This window comes from Gopherus evgoodei, unplaced genomic scaffold, assembly GCF_007399415.2.
Source record: "Gopherus evgoodei ecotype Sinaloan lineage unplaced genomic scaffold, rGopEvg1_v1.p scaffold_33_arrow_ctg1, whole genome shotgun sequence".
Lineage (NCBI taxonomy): Eukaryota > Metazoa > Chordata > Testudines > Testudinidae > Gopherus > Gopherus evgoodei.
In genome coordinates, this window is record NW_022060005.1 from 4,177,943 (window position 1) to 4,185,295 (window position 7,353).

Genomic DNA, 7,353 nt, shown 5'->3' on the forward strand with positions numbered 1-7,353 from the left:
GAGCTCGTTCGGGGATCTATATCGCGTCTAGATGAGACGTGATATATGGATCCCTGAGAAATCGATTGCTACCCACCGATACGGCCGGTAGTGAAGACGTAGCCTAAAATGGCCCTGGTTTTGAGGGTCCAGCTTGGCATCTCTGCTTGTGGCACTGAAAATTTGTCCTGACTTCAACAGAACTCTCCTGGTTACCTAAACTCAAAACCACATGTTGCTGAATTTGGTTCACATAGCATTGCCTCTCAGCTCCATCTCTCTCACTGTCTCCCAGTTGTTCAGCACAACAGCTTCAAGATGTAGCAGGACTGCAGTGGTAGCCCCCAGGTCAATTGGAAAGGATCTACGTCTGTTTATTTGGAGTGAAGAGAAAACAGGATGATAGAGGATGCCAACATTCGAAGCACGAAATAAAGGTCTGAGCTGGTGTCAGAGGAGCGAGTGTGCACCTGCAGGGTGGGGGAGACATGGTTTAAATGCATTTAGGTTAAGATTTTCAAATCTATGGGAGTTGCCTGTTAAATTCCCCATTATTTTTTAAATGGGAACCGGGTGTCCAAATCCTGAGTGCATCTGAAAATCTCAGCCTAACCTAAATGGTGTTGGTAGTAGAAAACAGATAGTGGACATAGTGGAGTCAATTCATGGAAGAATGGAAAGTAGTTATGGACACAGCAGTAAATAGATCAATGTTGGTTAACATCCTGATCCTCAATTTGGTACAAGTGCACCGATACTAGTGACGAGGAGTTTTACAATATCTGTTCAGATATTTTTCTCAGATATGAGATCAAGCCCTAGCTTATTTCAAGAAAGGGCAACTGAAAATTGCAATGCATTAAAGATGGGATTTTCAAAGGAGCCTAAAGCAGCATGTCATCCAGCTCCCTTAAATCTCCTATGAAAATCCCAACTACAGCCACTATTGACCTGGGCTGAATTCAGACCAGTGGATTAGAGTTGAGAAAGCTCCATTTCCCCCAGTTCTACCACTGCCCTTTTGTACAAATAACACCCAACTTTTACACACCCATTCAATCTAGTTTTATTATTTATCCTGTTTTTAGTATAGTCTTTCCTGGACATAACTTCAAAGAGTCTTTGTGAGGCAGATCGGAGATGGGGCAAATCTTTTAATCTTCAGGCCCCAAATTCTCTCTTACAGTTGATGCTGGTGGAGAGAAAGATACATTTTCCTTTCCTTTAAGGCTCATCTCAAATCATCCCTGTAAAGATAAAGGTTCACAGATGCAGAATGCAACACACAGTTGCGTCTTGGAAACCCAGTTGGGGCACTGAAACTAACTCCTCCCAGCTGAGGACAGCATAGCTCCTAGTGCCTCAGTGCAGGCAATCTCAGCTCACATTGAAAAATTACTATCTGGTTACTATAGCCCACCACCTAAAGTTTACAGAGCAATATGTACAAAGCAGGTTGTTTTTAAACCCTATTTCTGTCCCCAGAGTCCAGTCCCCTTCTGCCTCTTTGAGTATCTGACCCGCAAAATTCAGAAGGTGCTAATGGACAGCCAAATCCATCCAAGAGCACCCTGAGTGAAGAAAGGCCAAGTTTAATCTGCGATGACACAAAATCCCACTGCCCATGGCTCGTGGCAGCAAGAGGAACGGTCATCTAGGCCACTCTTCCTTAAATGAACAACTCTGAGAGCAAGAGGACTCCCTAGAAAGAACACCCGTGAATTTCCCCAAATAGCAAACCTTTACTAAGCAGTTACCTCAGTAAAGTTCTGCAGCAGGGAGTTCCCGTTCATATGTGCAGAAGGATATGGCTTTCTGAAAGCACCTGCAGCTTCAGGCACTGAAAGGCAGCCTGGCAATGTTTGGAAGATCAGTTCAGAGACTGTTTGTCACTGAATAAGTTCTGAATGAGGAATGCATGATGCACCCTATGCCAGACATTTGTTAACTGCTGGAAAACTATGTCTACCATAGTACCCCTTTTTTGTTCCACACCTTCCTTGATGGTGACATTGGCTGGGGGTACCAATTTGGGACCACACTAAGAAACTGGATGAATACGAACTTCCTGCAGCACTTACATCTGTGATTCCTATAAGGGATCCAGGGTGAGGAGGGAGAAGCAAAACCAGCCAATCTTGTCTTCAGAGTTCTTGCCCCTACAGAAGCAAAGAGGAATTATTTCCAGGTCATGACCTTATTTATTAAAAGAACATGCTACCAGCTAAAGGGAAAACTCACTTCCTTGTATCTCTGTTCCTTCTTCGTTTGCACAGAAATCAGATCCATGTTTCTGAAGAGGTCCCCTGGATCTGCTACTTATTCCCCTCACTGTCTGGGACTTTACATATGGTTGCATTGGAAACCACTAGAACATCAGTTTCTTCCCCCCAAATCAGACTTCAGCTACAGGTGTTTGTTTCATTAGTCTGCTCAGGGCATGTGTGTAATCAAGGTAAATAAGGTGAAACACGGACTGAACATGCAGTTCATCACAGCAGACCCCTCCTAGTCCTAAAAGTGGCAATGTGGTTGCCCCTCCCACACACAAACCACCACAACTCTGAGACCTCAAGTGTTTGAGAATTTTAGCTGCTTCCTTACCCAACTTCCTCACGTTGCAACATGGACTCCCTGGCTTCCCAACTTCACCTGAAAGACAGATAAAATCCCTGCATGCATAAACAGGGGAGTAGCTACTAGAAGTAGGGAGGTGATTTTACCCCTGTATAAGGCACTGGTGAGTCTGATACTGGAATACCACATCCAGTTCTGGTGTCCAGATTTTAAAAAGGACATTGAAAAACTGGAGAGGGTTCAGAAATGAACCATAAAAGTGATTCAGGGGCTGGAGAAAATGCCTGATAGTGAGACTTAAGAAGTTCAATCTGTTTAGTTTAAATCAAGAAAAGGAAGCTTGAGAGAGGTGACCTGATTACAGCGTACAAGAACCTTCATGGGGAGAAAATACAGGGTCCCATAGGTCTCTTTAATCTAGTGGAGAAAGGCAGAACAAAACTAATGTCTGGAAGTTAAAGCCAGGCACATTCAAATTAGAAATAACGCACACGTTTCTAACAGTGAGGGTGACTGAACAAACTCCCAAGGGACGGTGGATGCTCCATTCCTTGCTGTCTTCCAATCTAGACTGAATTCTCTGGCCAGTATTAAACTGGAGATCAGACTAGGAAATCTAACAGTTCCTTCTGGTGTACGAAGATCTGGCTTTTCAATATGGCCATACGAGCAGCTGCTAAGGGCACAGCAGTTACAGACAAGGAAATGGCACAGTGAAGTTACCTGGAGACGCTGTGAGGCAAGGGCTAGTGCAGGGAACTATTTTAAAAGACCATGCGGGGAGAACAGCTGAGTTTTAGAAAGGGGAAGGAGTCAGGGAGTCATAGTGGGGGTTACTAGGTGATGTTCTATGTCCTGTACAATGCAGGAAGTTAGACTAGATGACTATAATGGTCTTAAACCTCCTGGCCTTAAATCTTGACCCCATCTACTATGGGAAATGCCCAGATTTCACTGCAGGACTGAAATGGAAGCCACACAGGGAGTTAATGCCTCTCTCCTTCCCTGGTGTAGTGGGGTCTGCTGAGGGCACCTGTGGCATCAGGGTGGATCAGGTGAAAGATCGACTGAACATACAGTTCATCATGGCAGACCCCACCCACGCCCTCAAACCCAGCTGCAACATCACCAATGGCAAAAAGAGGGGTCTCATGGGTCTGAGAAGAAACTTCTTGTAGGCCGGGTCTTCCCTCCACACTAACCCTCAAGATAGCTCCCATGCATTCAATTATGGGCTATCTCATACAGCAGAGCACTTCCCCCAATACTAAGTGTCTGTCCAAGGGGCACTCATGCCACAAGAACGAGGACCTTATCCCCAATATTTCTGGAGTCTGAGACATAGGAACATAGGTCTCGCCATGGAAACTGAAGGATTAAAAAGTGCCTCAAACACAGGGACAGTTGTGTGGTGACGGTTCTGGACTGGGACATCTGGGCTCAGTTCTCAGCTCTGCCACAGACTCCCTGGGTGACCTCAAACAAATCCTTTTAAATCTCAGATTTGGGTACCTAGCTCCACTGGGCTCCTTTGAAAATTTCAGTCTTCAGCTCTCTGCACCTCAGTTTCCCATCTGCAATGCTGACACTTCCTCTTTTCCATCCTTTATAACCTAAGTAGACAAAGCCAACAAAAATCTTTGGGACAGGGATGGTCTCTAATAAAGTGTCTGTACAAACCCTAGCACAGTAGGGCCTCTAGGCTACAGTGTAACACAGCTAATAAAACAGTGGATGGGCCCATAAAGTCAAGCATTCTGCCTCTAGCAACACATCCCTGGCTACTTCCTAAGAGACCAGAGCAAGCCCTAAAAGTACAGGAGCTGATAATCTTTATCTCAGCTCAGGTAGGCCATAAAACTACTCAATCCCTTTTCTTTAAGGCCTTACTCAGTTGGAGGTCCTTACCCTACTGTCCTTGGGGATCAGATCAAGGATGTTTCATTACAGACCATTTTCAAGATTCAGTTACAGTACTTAATTTTTCCACTTCAGCCCCGATCATTTCATGGGGGTGGGGAGTCAGTCTTCATCCTCAGCCTCTCCACAATCTGAAATGGGCAAAGAAACATTCATAAGAGAGCAACCAACACAGCCTCTTCCTCTCTCCTACTGTAGCAGCTACACCAGAGATCAGAGTTGCCACTGGATGCATCTATACCTAATTCCCAGCACACCACAGCCCAGTTCTAAGGAAGCATATCTAGGCAGAAAGAGAAAACACTATACATGGAGGGGAAAACAGCAGGAGTAAAAGGAAGTCACCTTTGGGGTGGAGGGAGGCAGCAAGCGCAAAGTGCAACAGGAAAAGGGAGGTGAATATTTTAGTGGATAACTGGATAAGCTCCCTCCTGATACTTACAAAAGATCACATGGTCCTTTTAACATCCACAGTGAGCAGGCAGGATCTCAAATTTTGTTAAGGGCTCAAGCAAAAGACCGAACAGCTTCAGACAGAAAGCATTAATTTATTTGCAGTGGCAGGAGGAAGAGATGAACCACTCCTGGACAATGAGGACTTAAAATCTGAAGGCCTCAAGACATGTGAAACCACAAGTCACACCTACACTCCACTGCCACAGCTGAAGGTTGGATTGGTCAACACAGCTGGTAACAGATACTTTGATAAAGTTAGAGTTGAAAAACATCTGCTATATTACCAACGCCAAAGCTGAAGGTTTGACACACCTCAGCTTGCACTATTTGAGGGAAGGGAGATAGATCAGGATAGGATTAGGCCTGCCAGACCACCTAACAGGAATACCCTGGAGTCCTCTCTCCAGGTTGGAAATTTTAGGTCTTGTTATAGCACTTAGAGAGGTAGCCAAACAGAACCCAGGAGTCCTGACTCCCAGGTCCCTTCTCTACAACTAGAAGTGATTCCCCCTTGCTCTAACCACTAGTCCACACTCCCTCAGAGTTGGGAGTAGAACCCAGGAGTCCTAACTCCTAGCCCCCCTGTTCTACCCATTATAGTTGCCCCTAGATTTTGACAGTTTTGCTGTTATGTAGTGTTTAATCCCCTGGGCAGGGATTCTCCACTCCTCTGTAAAAAGCCAATCTCATACCAGCTCACTGAGCCCCATATCTGGAACGTGGCCTTTCTCCAAAGCAACTGTTTCCTTCCAGTTCATCAATTCCATTTTCAGCCTAAAATGAAGAGATACCAACAGTGGTTTAGGATACACAGACCAAAACATGGCAACCAGACCACATCCAACCCTGCCATAGCTATGTCAAAAAAATGATTTTTAAAAGTTACAGAGAGATAGGATTGTAAAAGACTCCACAGCAGGATGTTCCCACCTTTAGGAGTAAGCAGCAGCAAGTCACCAATACTGCAGAAGCTACACCCACTAAAATTAATACAGTAATAAGGGTTTGTCCTTCTCTAGCTCCTTTCTTCCAAAAATCTCCAACAAAGGCTTTCAGAGGAGTCTAAGGGAATTAGGCACCTTACTTATCCCCTTTGGCTCCTCTGACAATCCCACCCCAAGTGCTTTATAAATATTAAGTCTCATCCACCCTGTGAAGTCAATATCATCCCCACTGTATAGCTGGGGAAACTAAGGCACAGAGTGGCAAATCACTTGCCTAAGGTCACACAGCGAGAGGCAGAGCCATGAATAAAACCAAATGAAGGTCAATCTCAATTCACTCTTCTCTAAGAAAGCACCACCTCCACCCAGTACCAGAAACAGAGCTGATAATGGGAGCTACCTGAGCATCTTACAATTTCTTCCTGGTGATGTAGGGCATTGCTATTATCTACATTTTACAGATGGGGAATTGAGGCAGAGGGCCAATTTATTAAATGTCTGTGGGCACCTAAAGAGGTGGATTGAAATCAGTAGGTTTTAGGTACCTAGGCACTTCTGAACATCTCACTACCCATGACAGGCGAGAAGGGATAGTTCAGTGGTTTGAGCACTGGTCTGCTAAACCCAGGGTTGTGAGCTCAATCTTTGAGGGGGCCATTTGCGGATTGGTCCTGCTTTGAGCAGGGGGTTGGACTAGATGATTTCCTGAGGTCCCTTCCAACCCTAAGAATCTATGATCTGCATCTTTAGGTGCCCACGTACTTATACCAATCTGGCCCAGAGAGACTAAAACTTGCACAACGTCACACAAGAAGTTTGTGGTGGAGCAGGAAATTAAGCCCATGTCTCTCAAATCCCAGGCTAGCACCCTAATTGCTGGTGCATCCTTCCTCTCAGCCAAAAGACTTTACACTTCCAGTCCCAGCTCTTCCTGATTTACTTTGGGATTTTTAAAACTAGACTGAACAAAGTGATAGAAAGCAGACTGTAGGGAACAATCCTGCACTAACCCCAAGATGACAGGCCTGTTAGGCCACACATTCTACCTAGCTCTAAGCTTCTGTGTTAGAATAATCCTTAACTGAACCCATTACTGCCCTGAATCAGCCTCCAGACTTTATCCCACTGCCTCACTTGCAGATCCAACCCCCAGAGCAGGGCAGGGAACCTTTCTGTTAAAGCCCGGCTGCTTGCAGCCTATGGCGTTTGCATTCTGTATTTGAAATCCTTTGAAGCTTCATAGATACTGGGCTCTTGGATATCTTTCTAACCTGCATAAAAGTTGTTGGCTCTCTTTATCATGGTAGGTGCTACAGATCAGGTAAAAGTTGCAGTCTGGGATCACTCACAGGTTATGAAGTACCCAACCACTAGTAGCTAATAAGGGATCAAAAACAACATTTGACAATTTGCTCTCTTTCTAGGAACTCCCATCTAAAGATTTGAGTATTTTATAATCACAAATGAATCAAGCATC

General features: G+C 44.9%; 1 long non-coding RNA gene and 3 other non-coding genes across 8 annotated transcripts; all 4 read right to left on the reverse strand.

Annotated features, from left to right (window-relative positions):
• Positions 1 to 461: 461 nt before the first annotated feature.
• On the reverse strand, positions 462 to 5,849 carry LOC115641207. Of its 5 annotated transcripts, XR_003998026.1 has the most exons (6): positions 5,625 to 5,849; positions 4,465 to 4,607; positions 4,069 to 4,169; positions 2,584 to 2,631; positions 2,061 to 2,138; positions 462 to 1,226 (listed from the first exon to the last, which is right to left on the reverse strand). It is a non-coding gene; the product is annotated as an uncharacterized LOC115641207 (long non-coding RNA). The 5 variants fall into 5 exon arrangements; XR_003998027.1 differs by lacking the exon at positions 2,584 to 2,631 and having other exon boundaries at positions 5,625 to 5,846; XR_003998025.1 differs by lacking the exon at positions 4,069 to 4,169 and having other exon boundaries at positions 464 to 1,226; positions 5,625 to 5,840.
• LOC115641248 lies at positions 1,489 to 1,635 on the reverse strand. Its single transcript, XR_003998047.1, has one exon. It is a non-coding gene; the product is annotated as a small nucleolar RNA SNORA79 (small nucleolar RNA).
• On the reverse strand, positions 2,406 to 2,483 carry LOC115641240. The gene has a single exon (XR_003998039.1). It is a non-coding gene; the product is annotated as a small nucleolar RNA SNORD126 (small nucleolar RNA).
• On the reverse strand, positions 3,574 to 3,651 carry LOC115641244. Its single transcript, XR_003998043.1, has one exon. It is a non-coding gene; the product is annotated as a small nucleolar RNA SNORD126 (small nucleolar RNA).
• Positions 5,850 to 7,353: the final 1,504 nt, after the last annotated feature.